The 13,135-nt window shown below is 42.9% G+C and overlaps 1 long non-coding RNA gene across 1 annotated transcript; it reads right to left on the reverse strand.

Annotated features, from left to right (window-relative positions):
- Positions 1-3,165: 3,165 nt before the first annotated feature.
- On the reverse strand, positions 3,166-8,500 carry LOC139082918 (uncharacterized). Its single transcript, XR_011539280.1, has 2 exons — positions 6,992-8,500; positions 3,166-4,599 (listed from the first exon to the last, which is right to left on the reverse strand). It is a non-coding gene; the product is annotated as an uncharacterized lncRNA (long non-coding RNA).
- Between the last annotated feature and the right edge of the window lie 4,635 nt (positions 8,501-13,135).

A 13,135-nucleotide genomic window follows, 5' to 3' on the forward strand; every position in this document is an offset into this window, starting at 1 on the left:
CATCTGTGAGCTATTCAGTCCTGAACGTAAGACCTTGCACTCATATACCCTCATGAGTCTCATAAGTGAAGATTCCACAGCTCCCTTCCGACCTCACTTCAGCCATTCCTCACCCTGTCAAGCATGCTCCTGCCACAGGGCCTTTGTACTTGCCATCCTCAGGCCTGTGCTCAAAGGTCACCTTATCAGAGAGAACTTCCCTATAAAGAGCACCTCTCTTTCCTGCTTGCCCACCACTTAATATCCCCTTACTGTGGGACTATGTTTTCCAAAGGTGTGCAGCGATCTCTCCCATCGCACGTGTTCTTTCTCCATACCCTTGAATGTGGGGGGCCCTGCAACTTCTTAACCAACAAAATATGGTAGAAGGGATGCTGCTCCAGTCCCAGGCACAGCCCGTAACTGCCCTGGCAGCCACTGCTTCTTGCTTCCTTGAGCACTTGCTCTTGGAGAGCTCCTTCCAGAACTGAGCTGCAATGCTGAGAAGCCCAGGCCACTTGGAGAGGCTACAGGGAGGTGCACTGGTCCACAGCCCCGCTGAGCTCCCAGGTGGCAGTCAGCATCAAGAGCAGCCAAACAGGTGAGCCACGTCAGACGTCCCACCCAGCCGATCCTTCAGATGACCTGGAGCCTGGCCAACATCTGACTGCACCACGTGTAGCAAGTACCCCTCTGATGGGCCCAGTCCACCAAAGGACGATGAGAGAAATTGTTGTTGTAGGCCATAAAGTCTCAGGGCGGTTTGTTTTGCAGAAATAGTTATCTGAACATTTACCCTACCTAATTAATTTTCACAGCGCCTATCACACCTGATATCATATCATAAGCCAGGTTTACAGTCTCCTTCTCCCTCTTGGTTGTGTTTACTGCTGTACTTTTACTACTGAGAGCAGTACCGGGCACGCAGTAGGCTCTCCATCAATATTCTCTGAAGGGATGGGTCAATCCAAAGACATTTTCCAAAAAATTGTAAAGCAATAGTCAATGTGATTTCATTAGTTCTCAATAGGCCTAAAGCTGGGTCATTTCTGAACATACGCTAGGCATCAGATCTGGTTGTATTTATTCACTCAACAGGTATTTATTGAGGGCCGGCCCCATGGCCTCATGGTTAAGTTCTGCATGCTGTGCTTCTGTGGTCCAGGTTTGGTTCCTGGGCATGGATCTACGCCACTCATTGGAGGCCAAGCTATGGCCTCCACATACAAAATAGAGGAAGATTGGCACAGATGTTAGCTCATGCCGAATAGTCCTCAGCAAAAAAAAACAAAGAAAAATACACAAACAAGTATTTATTGAGCTTCTACTATGTTCTAGGCCCTACAGAGAAATCAATGAACAATAGCTAACTCCCTGCCCTCGTTCTAGTGGAGGAGATAGGCAATAAACAAAACAATAAGGAAATTATACAGTTCATCAGATGGGGATAAGTTGTAAAGAAGAAAAATAAAGCAGAGAAGAGGGAGAGAGCATGCTGGGGGCTGGTTGAAATGTTAAATAGGGAAGCCAGATGTCTGCTAGGGCTGTCATAACAAAGTACCACAAACCGGGGCGGGGGGGGGGGGTGGGCATAGACAACAGAAATGTATTGTCTTGCAGTTCTGGAAGCGGGAACCCAAATAAGAGAGACAGTTCTTGGCAAGTGTTTTGCATCTTAGAACAACGTAATATGGATTTAATTTAATGAAACAAAAACTCAAAAATAAGATAATAAAGTAACAAAATGAGATGAAAAGGGAGGTTGCAGAGCTAAGGAAATAAATTAAAAACCAAAATATTATGATTACAGATATACTAAATAAATTAGAAAAGAAAATAATAAAATAATCATGGCTAAAAATCAAATTAACAACACAGAGAGACTTAGGATAATAGTGAATGTGGGAAAAGACGAGATTGAAGCAATTAGAAAGAATGTGATAGACATGGAAGTCAAAGATTCTCCAACTTATGCATAATTGACGTTCCTCATGTGCAGATCTCAATAAAAGGAACTTAAAATTATTCAGAGATATAATATAGGAAAATTTCTGACTTGAATGAAAAATCCAATCTGAAGATTGAAAAGATAGGGTATATGCCAGGAAAAATCATTTTAATATAACCAACATTGACATATTCTAAGATTCTGAGCTTCAAAGATTTAAGGGAATAAATGTCTAGACATACTAGTAGAAGGAAAAAATAAAAACAGATCACTTTTAAAGGAGGGAAAAAAGTCAAGCTGGTCTCAGACTCTCCTTAGAGCAACAGTCGATCCCAGAGGAAACAGAACTCGTCTGAAAAGGTCTGAAGTGGAAAGCGTGACCTAAGAATGTTACATCCAACATAAAAACCAACATAAAAACAACAGGCAGACACTCTCAGACATGAAATAATTCATAAATATAGTCACCACGAGCACTTCTTTAAAAAAAAAAAGTATGAATGATGAAATCTAGCCAAGAAAGGAATCAAAATGAAGAACTCTAAAATGGAGAACCCACCTAGAGGAATAGATCGTAGGCATTGAATCCACTTAAATAGAGAACTAGAACCAAAGAAAAAATAGTACAAGCAAAAATTGGGGAGTGGGGAAAGGGGAGAAGGAAGGCAACATAACAGTATTAAACAGTTCATCTCTTATAGTTTGGAGTAAATCAATTCTGTCTAAAACTGAAATGTGATTTCAGAAACTACGATGAATTCAACCTGTAATGATTTTCATAATTCATAATTTTTTTAAGACTTAGAATATTTTAGGAACTAACACCTCTTGTGGTCAAGAAACATTTCTTTTAAGTTCAGTAATTTCTTCAGTTTCACTTTCTTCTGTTAAATTCAAATAAAATTAATAGACTTTAGATTTAAATTAACATATAGAGTAGAGGGCATTAGTTTTCCTAACTCTTCACCCCTCCCTGCACCCATGCCCTTTCTCTTGTAACTGTAGAGTTCTTCTCACTAGAGGCAGAATATTCTTCCCCACTCCACTGATGTTTGAGTTGGCCATGTGTATCAGTCAGGCTTCAATCAGAACCATACTCACTATGAACGGTAGGACTAGCAAGTTTTTTCAAGTGCCAGATAATAAATATTTTAGGCTTTGGAGGCCATACAGTCTCTGCCACACCTACTCAACTGGGCCATTAAACAGCCATAGATAATATGTAAATGAAAGGTGTGGCCTTGTCCCAATAAAACTTTATTTACTAGAACAGGTGGCGGGCTGGACTTGACCCATCAGCCATAGTTTGCCAACTCCTGAGTTAATATGTAAGGGATTTATAATTGGAGTTAAACTTTACATTTGGGGAAATAAAGGTCCAGGAGGGAAGTTGGAAAATCAAAGCTAAGTCACCAATCAGTCAATCTGAAACCCAAGCACATCCAGCCACCAAAATGGGACTGCAAAGGGAAGGTTCGTGGAGACATCAATGGGAAGCCAGACCTCTGAATAGCTGCTGCCTCCCTGAGTCTGCTGCCCAAGGACTAGCGATGGACCTGAGGCCACTATTGGTCAACAGCATCAGCAGCTGGGAAGTAAAGCTAAAAAAGGAATGGAAGAGGCAAGCACATGGAGGAACCCTCCAGCACTTCTGTGTGTCTGTCATTGCATCTGACTATGAAGACCTTCAGAGAGTAATGTCTATTGCTTCATTTCTGCCTTTCACATCTCATATGAATTCCTCTTTTTGGCCAGTTCTACACAGAAGAGGATTCTAGGAAATGCAGTTCCAACTTAGCCTATGTGACATAATACAAACCACCACGGTTCAACCCCTGTCATCCATACATACTTCTCTGAATCACATTCAACCTCCAAATAAAGACAACAGTAAAATCATGCATTCACCTAACACAATCATCCTTTATACAACCAAAACACGCTAACTCTCTCTCCAAAAGAGAATACAAAGTCACATAGTCTCTTTACCCATCTTTGGGTGATGTTCATTCCTTTTCTAGCTCACTTCCTTTGATATACTATAACTTGAATACTAAAATATAAAGTTAACTTATTAGCACCTCTCATTTAGATGGTAGAGGAATGAGAGAGGGAGAAAAAGAAAGAAAAAAATTGGATAATGTATGCACAAATAAATTCATACTGAAGTAAGAAGAAACGCTTATAACTACTATAGTCCTTGTTTGTGTAACTTGTCACATGATGGAGCTGGTACTTAGAACTTCCTTTTCCTCTACCAATTTCATATCCTCTTTGCCCTCAGCAAGAACCTCAGTTTGTTCTTGCCTGATGGGGTGACCCAAACCTTCATTACTGAAGTGTTTGTGACATTAACAATCCTGTCTGAATTGCATTGTAATTTTCCATTCACTTTTATCCCAGGACATAGCAGTACTAAGATGTGACCCTGGGGATTCCAGACATACTCCTCCTTACCCACTTTGTGAAGGAGCAGCCAAATTTCCTCTTGATGATCAGGATCAATTACGCCAGCCAAGACAGTAAACCTTCTTTGCCTGTTGGTCCACTGAACATGAGGAGTCCTAAATAGTCAGGTGGCAGTCTCAACTTCCAGTTTAATGTAAATATTGCTGTGTCCCCTGATGGATGCATTCATCCCTTGGGAACTAAGACTCCTTGACCAGCAGAACCTGAAGTTGTAGAAACAGGAAAGAAAAATTTCACAGGTGTATCATTAAGGGGAATAGTGAGAAGGACCACTCCCCTTTCCATCCCTTGACTCCTGTCCCCATGAATCCTAGATGTGGATGAAATGCATCATATATTGGTCACTGATTTAGAGCATATACTACAGACTAGAGGACACCAGCCAGCTACATAAGTGTGATCACCCAGATGGTAGATGGTACTGTGACTGAATCTTCAAAAGCTCACTCCACTCTTCTATCAGACCAGCTGCCTTGGGGTGATGGGGAAAACGGTAAGACCAGTAAATTTCATGAGCATGAGCCTACTGGTATACTTCATTTGCTGTGAAACGACTTCCCTGGCCAGAAGTAATGCTAGATGGTCTACCTTGATAATGGGTAAGGCATTCTATAAGTCCACACATTGGATACTGTAATATTTACTGATGGAGTATAGTGGGCAGGGAAGGAAAATCCATATCCAGAGTAAGTGTCTATTCCATTAAGAACAAAGCACTTCCCTTTTCATAATGGATGTGGTCCAATGTAATCAACTCGCCACCAGGCAGCTGGTTCGTCCTCTTGAGGAATGGTGTCATAGTAGGGGCTCTCTGTGGGCTCTGCTGTCTGTTGGCAGTTTGGATGTTCAGCAGTGACTGTGGCCAGAACACCCTTGGAGAATGTAAGACTAGGTTGCTGAGCCTGTACATACCTTCTATTGCTACTGTCATGGTCCCTTTGTGAGCTCATGGAGCAACAACGGGTGGCTTGGGAAAGGAACTGAATGACGTCCACAGAATGAGTGCATCGATCAGGGTTTAATCATTGAAGCAGGTCCATTAGGAGACATATATACTATATCTATAGATATTAATATCTATAGATATATGTCCAGAGTTGGACACTTAGCCATGTCTTGGTTATTGTAAATAATGCTGCAATGAACATGAGGGTGCACATATCTTTTCAAATTAGTGTTTTTGTTTTCTTCAAATAAATACCCAGAAATGGAATTACTAGATCATATGGTAGTTCCATTTTTAATTTTTCAAGGAAACTCATATCATTTTCCACAGTGGTTGCTCCAATTTACACGCCCACCAACAGTGCACAAGGGTTTCCTTTTTGCCACATCCTTGCCAACACTTGTTATTTCTTGTCTTTTTGGTAATAGGCATTCTAACATGTGTGAAGTAATATCTCATTGTGGTTTTGATTTGGATTTCCCTGATGATTAGTGATGGTGAGCCCCTTTTCACGTACCTGTTGGCCATCTGTATACCTTCTTTAGAAAAATGTCTATTCAGATCCTCTACCCATTTTTAATCAAATTATTTCTGTTTTTTGCTATTGATTTGTATGAGTTCTTTATACGTTTTGGATATTAACCTCTTATCAGATATATGATTTGCTAATACTTTTTCCCATTCGGTAGATTGCCTTTTCATTTTGTTGATGATTTCCTTTGCGGTGCAAAAGCTTTTTAATTTGATATAGTTTGACTTGCTTTTTTTTTCACCCAAAATAATGTTTTTTTCTTGACACAAGTTTGGTGTTTGGGGATCTATATCCTACAGAGTTTTACAAAAAGGAGCTGGGATGTCCATTTCATTTATGTAGCAGTCATGGCTGAAAATCTAGTTTCACCCACACATGTGGATAGAGAGGGAAATGAGGTTCCTAATGCCCTCATCACGCTCTTTAGGGTAATGGCCTCTGGGTCTTCAGTGGCTTCTATGGGGCAGACAGGCCAGGGGCCCTAAGGTGGGCTGCAGGGGCTGGTCACCGGCTGGTCACTTCATTGGAGTGGCACAACTCTAGGCTCTGATCACCATTCAGCAGTCAGAAAACAACTGCAAAGGTGCTGGGAGCAGGAAAATTTCAGACTCACATGAAAGTACAGGCTGGTCTTGGGAGCCACTGCTCTGTTGGTTAATAACCTAGCATGTTAACATCCCTGCACATTGTCTCCTTCACCACATGCAAAGACAGGCCCAGGATCCTTTCATCAGATCCCTGGATCTCTCTAAAAGATCCTGAAGATACCAGTCTCTAGGCCCTCTCCACAAATGCAGAACTGCATGCCCTACTCAAGACCAAATGAATCAGAATTTTGCATTTTAATAAGATTCCCAGGTGCTTTGTATACACATTCAAGTTTGAGAAGCACTGGCCTAGAGCCTTCATTTTGTGTGTGTGTGTGTGTGTTAATAAATATTTTTATGGAAGTATAACATACATACAGAAAAGTGGTAGGTCATAGGGTATCATTTGATGAAATATCACAAAGCGAATCCACAGGTGTACCCAGCACCCAGATTAAGAAATAGAACGTTGCCAGCACCCTAGAAGCCCCCTTTCCCACATGCCCTCCATCACTAAAGCCCCCACTCACCAAAGGTAACCAATACTCCAGCTTCTCATAGCAGAGGTTGATTCGGTCCATATTTCTTCTTCAAATAAATGGAATCATAGTGGATGTATTCTTTTGTGTCTGGCTTCTTCTGCTTAACATTATGTTTGAGAGATTCTAAATCCCTCACTGGGAATCCCAACTTTCCACTGTGTACTTACACATCGTGTACTGGTCTCTCTCCAGCTTCCTGCATCTCTCATCTCTAGAAAATTCTAATTATGTTAAATACAGCCCATTTATTCAAATAGATATTTATGGAGCATCTAGACTGTGCCAGGGATTGTATTGTGGGGCTGAACCCCAAAATGTGTTGCCAAACTGAGACTTCTGTTTCAATGAGGCATCTTGCCTGAGTCGTTTTCAGGGATGTGGAAGATTCACACTGGTCTGTGAATTCAGACTTCAAAAGGAATTTATTACCTTCCCTAAAAAAATCCCAAACTGCAGGTTAGCGCACAGCCACCAAGTAGAGCAGGACTTCTCACTTACGTCTTTTGAACACATCATAAAATCCAGGTCCAGTGAGTTTCTGGTTCCATTATTTCTACTTTTCTCCAAACGTTATTTGATTAAAGATTGGGATTCTCTCAGCTAAAAGTTACAAATCTCTCAAAAACTTCTTGACACTTGTGCTTCTCAGGGCCTTCAGAAATAAATTACGCACAGATACAGGCCACGGGTTTCCCTGCGGACACCTCTGGTACTGAAGGCCTCCTGTTGAATTAGCCCAGCATCAGCATTGCTATGAGACCTACGGTCGGTCATCTGCTTTCTGAGCCTCAGTTTTCTCATTTACAAACAGAGTGCCATGTACTACATCAGAGCTTTTTAACCTGGAATCCATGGATCCACTAGGGAATCCATTAATCCCTGGAAATTACATGGAAGATTGTGAATGGGTGTGTTTTCAAGGAGAAGGGAGCCCAGAGTACAATGACCTCCCGAACATTGAACACCATTGAGATAGGGGCTCCCCAAGAACGTTTTTAGCACTTAACCTTCTGCGATCATGTGGCTCCTTGTGTCAGAAGGGGAGGGCTTGATTTTGGCTAAGTGTCTGGCTTCAGCTGAATCTTGAAAAGATGGCCTTGCCTTTTCCTTCTGTAGATTTTTCTGCTCTAACAGAAAGGATACTGTAAAATTTCAGTGCCGCACAATAGCATCTCTCTCTGATCTCTACACGTGACACAACATCAAGGGTCATTTCATTTAAAACAGCATGGCCCTGGATTGAGTCCCACAGTTTTAATATGACCTCAGTCTGGGTCCTATTGTATTTAGCTGGCTTGTTTTCTTAATGCTGTATCTATTGTAACCCTCAGAACTCACGGGCAGGTCTGATTCTCATAACCAAAAAGATATGAACATCCCAATATATTCTGAACAGTTCAACAGTCCAATTTTCTCCACCCAGAAAAAGGGCTCTGCAGCAGCCTCACGTGAAGAAACGCACCCAGGTTTGCCTGACCAGGCTGGGGTGCTAGCCTGTCACCGGAGCAAAGGAGTAAACAGAACCCTTTATACCTTTCTAAGGCCAGAGCTCGGTATTTCACACACAATAATATTAGGTTACACATTCCCTCTGTGTGGCTGGTTCCCCTGGCAGCGCCCTAGCAACAATTTGAGCCAAAGTTTTCATTACAAACCGCCTCGGTCAGTACAAGGAACCTTCTTGTATTCTTTACACAGAGCAGGACATGCTGGACTTGTAAACAGTGTTCCTAATAATTATATTGGTTTCACTGCAGATGAAAGAGGTGGTTCCAGAACTCCTCCTCTTCCTACAAACATCCTTTTCTGCTCTTACTTAGCTAAAGAAGTAGAGCCACATCTTCAGCCTTGCTACTCCAAGTGTGGGCCACGGACCAGCAGCATCAGCGTCACCTGGGAGCTTGTTAGAAACATAAAAATCTCGGCCCTACCCTAGACCCACTGGACCAGAATCTGCATTTGAACCAGCTCTCCAGGTGATCCCTAATCATAGGTGCACTAACATTTGAGAAGCACTTCGTAGGAATCACCCAAAACTTCAATAGCAGCTATGCCCACTTATGTCTGTGACCTTCAAGCAAATTAATGATCCATAAATGTGAGCTTCCTTCCTTCTCTTAAAACCCAGAGGACCACCAGCGATGCTTTGAGGAAGGGAGGGGAGGAGGAACAAGCCCAGAAGAGGAGAAACTTGGAGGGAGAAGGCGGGGAGGAATGAAGGAGGAGAAAGAGGGAACACAAAGAGAGAAGGGGCAAGGGGGGCGGCCGGCAGACTGAGGGCCCAGGGTCTCTGTGCTCCCTCCACCGGGCTCCACACCAGAGGCACGTGGATTCCACCTTCATCGTTCTCTCCTGTCATACGCTGCCTCTCATATTTACCTAGTTTTAAGGGATTCATTTTTAAATTCCAATTACTTTTGAAAAGAAAGTTCCTATCTTGGGTTTTATGTGCTTGTTATATTTTTTTCTAATACACATTAAAATAGATTCATGGCTATTAACAGTTTGCTAAATGTTGTTTGTGACCCCTCCAGATGATCCCTGGGGGTGTGGGACGTACCTGGACACTTGCCATGGAGGAATGACTGTGCAAGTGGTGCAGGAGGACCCTTAGAGCTGGCACAAAATATGCAAGACTGGTAGTATTTTCTCATCATGCTGTGGACACAAGAGTGCAGCAGGACAGTTGTTATTTAGGCTGAAGCAGTCCACAGCAGACCAAACTCTTGCAGGGCCACGCATCTAGAACCTGCTGAATTGTTAAGGGTGCTGGGGAGAACTTATTCACAGATAAAGACCACGAGTAACAAGCAAGCGCTCACTCAGTACTCCGGGTACCTTAGGGACGTTAAGTTTATGAAACTCCCCCAGTCTGTGCTGAGAGCATGGATCTGACACAAGAAAGAAGCCTTCATCTGGATGGTACTTGGACTGAAGGAGGCTGGGGAGTTCTCCACCAAGTTATCACAACAACTTTCCTTGCTCTGTCTCCACCGAGTTTTTAAGCAGTTTATAGTGCTCACTCTTCCCTATGCTTTTAAGAAAAGGGAGATGCAAAACCAGTCAAGGAGATTAGAGTATGACACACTGAGGTGCTACGTTTTAAAAGAAACATGGAGAAACCAAAAATTGCAAAGGAAAACAGAAAATAACCAAGAGGTCAGAAACACACGCTAGAAAAGAAGGTAGCAATTATGTGAATGTGCCAGTTGGCAGCAGTCCTTAGGAATTTACCAGCTATACGTCCATTGGAAGGTGACAGTGCCTTTTCCATCTCCACTGAGGACACGACATAAAGGGAACAGACTCAAATCACAGCCACAGAGTAAAAAGACTCTGACCTGCTGAGGCTGTCAGACTCAGATCCCAGCTAACAAAGGAAATACCATGCTCGCCTCAGAAGACCTTTTTAACGGATAGCTTTAGAAAAATCACCCTGGCTGTATTGTGGGTTAGGCACAGCTCTGACTGGATGTCAGGGGTGAATCTGTGGATCCTTTCAATCCAGTTCTAAAAAGCTCCTAGGACCTCAGTTCCAGTTCTTTCTAGTAGTACAATTAATTCTATCGCATTGAATATTGCTTGTGATAAGTGAATCATCAATGGACTCTGAGCCTTTCTGTTATTCACGTTTCTGTGCTTTCAAGAAAAGGGATCTTCTTACAGAGCTCTCTGTAAACAGACGTTCTACAAATTGTATACAGTATATTAACTGCATGGTAGAAAGAGGGAAGGACGAGCTTTACTATAAAACTGAACATCTTTTGTAAATCTGGATTTTGAAAAGCAAGATGGAAGAGTCCACCCAAGGTAAAAGGATGAATTACTCTCACACACAGGACCGACGATCAGGGCCGTTGGCAGGGACCCCATGCACGTGAAGCTGTTAGCACATGAGCACGTGAGGTTAGTGCCTTGCCCTTAGGAGGCAGGCAGTACATAGATGCTCTTGAAACATCACTATTGGCCTTGTTTGGATACCGCTCTTCTCCTAACCTCCACTTACACGCAGGGCCAGGGGTACCAAGGATCAATATTTCATCTAGTGCTCCCCAGTCTCCTGAATCTCTGTCCGGGAACTGCCAGTGGTTCAAACCCAAGCTCCCCAGACCGGCACTCAAGTTCCCTCTTCCCTCCTCTCCCTGCACTTGGGTCAAGCCAGCCTCCTGCCTCTCCTTGGCAAAACATCGGTTCCTTCCTGCCCAGCCTTTCCCGCTCTCCTGAAAGCAATGAGATGAAAACACACGGGTTGAAAATCACTGCCATCGACTGGAGCTGAAATACAGGTTAAAGCTGGCTGTGGAGGAAGTGCGTGAGCCCAAGCCCTGCCCCCCTCCCACCTCTGCCCCCGCCACATCCTCCAGAAAGGAGCCAACGGTCCATGGCTCACACGGTTCATGAAGAATGGAAGAGCTTGCACTTCCTCCACGAAACTCGTCAAGCGATTATCTGAAAGTACATGGCAACTATCAGATATCTGGTTTACTAGAACAAAATTGTATATTTTTATAGTACCATTTAACATAGAGGTCTGATTTTATTGCTTTTGGTCAAAGGCCAGAGTAAGATTACAGAGCAAGGAACAGCACAATGTAATCCTGAGTTAAAGAGTCAGAGTGAATAACATTTCAGAGGAAGTTTCAGAGTAGGAATGATTTCTGGGTCAACTCAACTGTAGAGTCTAAAATAACTTCAGCAGCCAGCTCGAAAGATAAACTCTAAAAGTAATGTGTGTCTGTGTCAAAGAGGAAGAAACTGACCTTTTCTGAAACATATCTCAAGTGAATACTGGTTAGAATTATCCCCAAGAACTTTCTGGTAAAGGGAGTTGACAGACTGGAAAAGTCTAGACGTGTCATTCATCAGTTAAGGCTGCCGAGTGGGAAATGGATCCCAGAAAAGGCCTGTCTCGGTTTGGAAAAGATAAAGTCAGCCAGGGAGTGATGCATTTTGGTTAAGTCTAGTCATCGCAAACACGGTGTCCACCGCAGCCTGCCTATTGGACAGCTCGAGATTCAGCCATAGAGAAGTGTGTTGCTAAGAACCTGTCTTATTTTTCTGCTTATTCTGCCTTGTGCCCTTGTGTGGGCTGAATTGTGTCCCCCTAAAAGATATGTTGGCGTCTTTACTCCTGCTACCTGTGAATGTGACCTTATTCGGAAATAAGGTCTTTGCAGATGTAATCAAGTTAAAGTGAGGGCATACTCAGTTAGGGTGGGCCCTAGTACAACATGAGCGGTGTCCTCATAAGAAAAGAGAGTCAGGGACAGACACACACAGAGAGGGAAGACAATGTGAAGAGACAGGGAGAAGGCCATGTGACAATGGAGACAGAGATTCGAGAGGTGTGTCTACAAGCCAGGAGCTCCAAGGATTGCCGGCACCACCAGAAGCTGGAAGAGACAGGAAAGATCCTCTCCAAGAGGCTTCAGAGAGAGCCTGGCTCTGCCGACACCTTGATTTTTGACTTTCAGCCTCCAGAACTGTGAGAGGATAAATTTCTTTTGTTTTAAGCCCCTCAGTCGGTGGTACTTTGTACAGAGCCCTAGAAAACTAATACATCCCCCAAAGTGCTTTGGCCTCTCATTCCTCCTTGTCCACAGAGATACACGTGTCTACGGACAACCACTGAGTCCACAGTCACAGCCCCCGACACGGAGCTCCCCAAATAGGCAGACATATTTTGTGTATAACTGCTGAAGGCGCTTTAGTTGTCTTTTTTTCTTAACTTTTATTATGGAAAATCTTTTTCACATTCACAAAAATAGATCAGTACAGTGAACTCCCATGTGCCCACCCTCTGGCTTCAACGATCATCAACATGTTGCCCATTTATTCATCTACCCCCACCCAAGTTTATTTTGCATGGAGGGGTGCCTGGGGCATCTTTAGCAAACTCAACACATCATTCTGGGTCATCTGTAAATGCTTCAGTCTCAACTACTTCAGACACATTTTTTTTGGTCACCTTTGAGCACTGTGTACTATTTTATTAGTTTTGTAAAAGGAATGAATAGCATTTTATGTCTGGGTCCTCTGTTTCTTTTTTTTTTAACAGCTCAGTGGTTTTTAATATGTTCACAGAGTTGTGCAACCATCACTACAATTCAATTTTAGAACATTTTCATCACC

Source organism: Equus przewalskii, chromosome 4 (assembly GCF_037783145.1).
Source record: "Equus przewalskii isolate Varuska chromosome 4, EquPr2, whole genome shotgun sequence".
NCBI lineage: Eukaryota > Metazoa > Chordata > Mammalia > Perissodactyla > Equidae > Equus > Equus przewalskii.